The sequence below is a fragment of the Bombus fervidus genome, unplaced genomic scaffold (assembly GCF_041682495.2).
Source record: "Bombus fervidus isolate BK054 unplaced genomic scaffold, iyBomFerv1 scaffold0028, whole genome shotgun sequence".
NCBI classification, from domain to species: Eukaryota; Metazoa; Arthropoda; class Insecta; order Hymenoptera; family Apidae; genus Bombus; species Bombus fervidus.
In genome coordinates, this window is record NW_027212591.1 from 37,501 (window position 1) to 42,500 (window position 5,000).

A 5,000-nucleotide genomic window follows, 5' to 3' on the forward strand; every position below is an offset into this window, starting at 1 on the left:
AGTCTTTCGCCCCTATACCCAGTTCCGACGATCGATTTGCACGTCAGAATCGCTACGGACCTCCATCAGGGTTTCCCCTGACTTCGTCCTGACCAGGCATAGTTCACCATCTTTCGGGTCCCAACGTGTACGCTCTAGGTGCGCCTCTCCTCGCAATGAGAACGAGACGCCCCGGGAGTGCGGGGCCGCATTGTCTCGCGGCCCATCCTCCCTCGATCGGACACGCGCAACCCACTCAGGGTGGGCACGCGCGCCGATTTTCACTTTCATTTCGCCTTTAGGTTTACAAGTCCCAATGACTCGCGTACATGTTAGACTCCTTGGTCCGTGTTTCAAGACGGGTCCTGAGAGTACCCAAAGCAATAGCGTCGCCGACCGGTAATCAGAGACTCGGCCAGTCCAAGAAATCCGCCAGCCAACAGCTGCCGACGCCCCAGCACGGAATTAAACTCCGTAAAAACTGAGAACGATCGACGATGCTTGCGGCGGTCTAGACGCACACACATTCGAGAATGGATTGGTTGCGGCCCGATACCGTCTAGTGTACCGTCGTGCAGTCGGCCGGGCGACCGAGGGTCTGCCGCGTGCGCCGAAGCGACGCGACAGTCACCCGCTCGGGCCGTAGACCGACACACAACGGGTCGCGACGTTCTACTAGGGGAGAAGTGCACGACTACGACGCCGGAGCGTTCGAATCGAAGGTGGCGTGCCCTCGCCAATGGAACCACGAAGGCCCACCCGGAGCATCGCTCACCAACGATCACCGACGCCGTCGACGATGAATCTCCCCATTCGATCTTTTGGGTTTCTCAGGTTTACCCCTGAACGGTTTCACGTACTCTTGAACTCTCTCTTCAAAGTTCTTTTCAACTTTCCCTCACGGTACTTGTTCGCTATCGGTCTCGTGGTTGTATTTAGCCTTAGATGGAGTTTACCACCAACTTAGGGCTGCACTCTCAAGCAACCCGACTCTAAGGAGAGATCCTCCCGAAACGCGTTCCGGTCACTACGGGCCTGGCACCCTCTGTGGGTACATGGCCCCATTCAAGATGGACTTGGACGCGGTTCGACGTCACGGGATAAACGGATCCTCCCGAACACTACATTTCCCAACGGCGGAACCGCGGGATTCAGTGCTGGGCTAATTCCTGTTCGCTCGCCGCTACTAAGGAAATCCTTGTTAGTTTCTTTTCCTCCGCTTAGTAATATGCTTAAATTCAGCGGGTGATCTCGCCTACTCTGAGGTCGCTTCAACGTCACGACACGGTGACAATTTTTTTTTTTCAAAGAAAAAAAAATTTCGTGCCATGTGGGCGCGATTCGAGAAAAGCAAGACGGTTTGATAACAATGCGACAGAGGGTCTTTATTTTTATTTCTCTCTCCGAGAATCGCCTCAAAGAGAAAAAAAAATAAAAAAAAAAAATTAATTCGAATAGAATCGAGAACCTTATATTCTATCTCGATCGAGAAACGTTTTATGCATCTCGCCAAAGTGCCTTTTAAACTTCGTTCGTCGTATCATGTTCGAGCTAAGACTCACGCAAGACACCCGTAACGATCTCCGGTTTTTAACGCCCGTCCTCTTTGTATAATATATATATATATATATACACGTGTTATGTATAATATATCTCCCGTAGCCGTTTCTCTCTTCTCGACGATTCCAGCGGTTCCTTGTTTTCGCCTGTTATTGCTGGCACAGAGATCGAACACGCGACATGTATATAACATATCGGTTTCTTTGCTCTGTACCAACGACGAAAACGCACGGGAACTCACGCAAGTGGAAAAGCGAGCGCGAGACGTACACAACGGGGTGAATTTATTACTCGGGGACTGGACGACCGGCGATACGTTAGGATGCGCGGTCCAGCGATAGACGACGAAGAGACATGGGATGACCAACGATCTCTTTTTCTCTAAAACTCGGAGCGCCGAATCGCCTTAAAGCAAAAAAAAATCACACGCGCGTACGTCGTACGTACGGCGCGTGTATACCTCGTCTCTAATCAAGTTTCGTTAGTCTTTCTCGAGCCTCGCCAAAGAGGATCGTTCTCTTCCTCTGCGCGATCTCTCCGTGCCAATGTCAGAGATTATTCTCTCTTTCGCACGACGACGAAAACGACTATTTTCGACGATCCGAACAACTTTGTAACGGACTCACATGCACATCTTAAAATCGGGTACAGAAACGTTGCGCAACACCGTGAGCTTTTCTCTTCTTCGTCACCCTTAAATATAGCCGATCGTAGACGCACGCTAGATCGTAACACACACTTTTCGTTGATTTCCGACGAACGTGGCTTTGGGCCAGGCGCGCGGGCAGAGAGATACGCGACCGACGGGGAAAAATTCGTCCCGATACATGTACGCGTACTCTCCGATCTCCGCGCAACGCTGGGGATCATCTCCCTAAGTCATCAGCGTTCGAAGAAATCTCGTGTGTCCGTTCCCGGATCTACGGCTTTCTCTGGGTTCACGAAGAACAGAAAAAAGCACAGAGGATGAAAAACGCAACGACGACCCATCGATGCGACGGTCCTCGTTGTCTTCTCGTCAGTCGTCTCGCGCCTGCAGAATACATCTCTGCCGCACGAACAGACGGAGTGGGTATTCGATCCCTGGGGCTGTACGAGTAAAAACATCTTGATGAAAAGACGGTTGTGTTTCTTTAAGGCACACAGTTTTTCGTTACGCCACCAAGTTTAGGTTTAGGTTTTAATATCTTGGTTCTCTTTTCTCTCCTCTCTCGACTGACTTTGTTCAAAAATATTTTTGCTTTCTCTCAGTCTCGCCAAAAATTCATTTAAGACGACGTCGGGGGCGCGGTCATTCGTGCTTATCGAAGACTAACAAAACGTAGCAGAGGCTGATACAAAAAGAAAAAAAAAATCGGCCACGAAGAAAACTCGCTCTGTGTATCTCGATAACCGCGTCGACGACGACGGTTCTCTCCGCGCTCTTTTAATTCGTATCCTTCTTCTTGCGCTTCGTCCGACTCAGAAACGTTCGTAAAACACGAACGACGGCGGGTTGTCAAGCCAAGAAGGGACAGAGAAGAGACGGAGGTAGTTTTGCGAGTCTCCCGTGAACGCGATAGATTTTTCATATATATTTGTATCGAGAGCATGCGTACGCCGGTCTCCACACGATCCAGCGACGAACGCCGACGAACGTCCAACAATCGCTCGTACGTCGCGTACGAGCCCTCGACCGCTCTTTAATTCGTATTCTTTTGCTTGGCGCTCGTCCTCCGACTCGGAAACGTTCGTTTAAAGATAAAACGAACGACGGCGGGCTGTCGACGAGGCAAGAAAGAACAGAGAGAGACGGACCGAGAGCAACGATACGCAACGCAAGCAGTCTTAGGTTTACGTGAGCAACCCTCAGCCAGGCGTGGTCCAGGAATTGTATCCGTGGACCGCAATGTGCGTTCGAAATGTCGATGTTCATGTGTCCTGCAGTTCACACGTTGACGCGCAATTAGCTGCGTTCTTCATCGACCCACGAGCCAAGTGATCCACCGTTCAGGGTAATCGTTTATGCATGGATTTTTGTTTGTGTACTCAGGTTTTTGTACTCTTATTCTCGGTTCGAAAGAAGCCGATATCCGACAAACGTCCGACCAACGGGAATCGAACGCGCGGAAGTCGCCATATGATTGACGACACGAAAATACGTTCGAAAACGAAATCGGACGGACTGCGCGACGACACACGCAGCCCGCCGACCGGGCGTAAAGTGCATTATAATATATAACAACCAACGAGATCGAAGCTCCGTTCGTCAGGAAACGACGGGGATATAACACCCGATTCTGAATCCTCTGTACAGCACACGATCTCGCGAAGAAAGCGCACGGTGGCTAGCCCATGATATATATATATGTTCGTTCCTCTCGTCCAGTTATTCGAAGCAAACAGCCGATATGCATCTCCATCGTTCGGGTAAAAAAAAATCGATGGGACGCGCACGGTCGTAGTCTTCCTCGCGCGGTCGTTTCTTCCCGATAGCCAGAAGCAGAGTTTGAAAAACTCTAGCGACGGAACGAGGCATTAGACTCTCGACAACGAGGATAGAGAGACGGCCGGCGATCCCCTCTGAATCGACTTCGGTGGTTCAGGTAAAAATAAAAAAAATCGATGGGACGCGCACGGTCGTCGTTCCTCTTCCTCGCGCGCGGTCTATTCTTCCCGATAGCCAGAAGCAGAGTTTGAAAAACTCTAGCGACGGAACGAGGCATTAGACTCGCGACAACGAGGATAGAGAGACGGCCGGCGGTCCCCTCTGAATCCACTTTGGTCGCTCAGGTAAAAATAAAAAAAAATTCGAAAGGGACGCGCACGGTCGTCCTTCCTCTTCCTCGCGCGGTCTTTTCTTCCCGATAGCCAGAAGCAGAGTTTGAAAAACTCTAGCGACGGAACGAGGCATTAGACTCTCGACAACGAGGATAGAGAGACGGCCGGCGGTCCCCTCCGAACGGATGGCGACAACGACGACTAAAGCGCGAAAAATCGCGACGAAAAGGAACGCATCTCCGTTCAGGTGTATGTGTGTGCGTGCGTTTAAAAAAAATTCGATGGGACTCGCAGCCATCGGCCTCGCGCGGTCGTTTCTTCCCGATATCCAGAAGCAGAGTTTGAAAAACTCTAGCGACGGAACGAGGCATATGACTCACGACAACGAGGATATGGACAGGCGGTCCCCTCTGAACGGGTCGACGAGACGATGGTAAAAGAGACGAACCGGACGAAACTTCCGTCGATCAGGTAAAAATAAAAAAAAATTCGATGGGACGCGCACGGTCGTCGTCGTCGTCTTCCTCGCGCGGTCGTTTCTTCCCGATAGCCAGAAGCAGAGTTTGAAAAACTCTAGCGACGGAACGAGGCATATGACTCACGACAACGAGGATAGAGAGACGGCCGGCGGTCCCCTCTGAATCGACTTCGGTGGTTCAGGTAAAAATAAAAAAAATCGATGGGACGCGCACGGTCGTCCT

At 50.9% G+C, this 5,000-nt stretch overlaps 2 non-coding genes across 2 annotated transcripts in view; both read right to left on the bottom strand.

Moving 5' to 3' along the window:
- The window catches only part of LOC139997066 (large subunit ribosomal RNA), a 4,173-nt gene extending 2,925 nt beyond the window's left edge, over nucleotides 1-1,248 (bottom strand). Inside the window, exon 1 of the ribosomal RNA XR_011802547.1 lies at nucleotides 1-1,248. This exon is cut by the window's left edge and continues 2,925 nt beyond it. This is a non-coding gene — a ribosomal RNA (large subunit ribosomal RNA).
- Nucleotides 1,249-3,381: 2,133 nt separating this feature from the next.
- LOC139997063 (5.8S ribosomal RNA) lies at nucleotides 3,382-3,536 on the bottom strand. Its single transcript, XR_011802544.1, has one exon. It is a non-coding gene; the product is annotated as a 5.8S ribosomal RNA (ribosomal RNA).
- Between the last annotated feature and the right edge of the window lie 1,464 nt (nucleotides 3,537-5,000).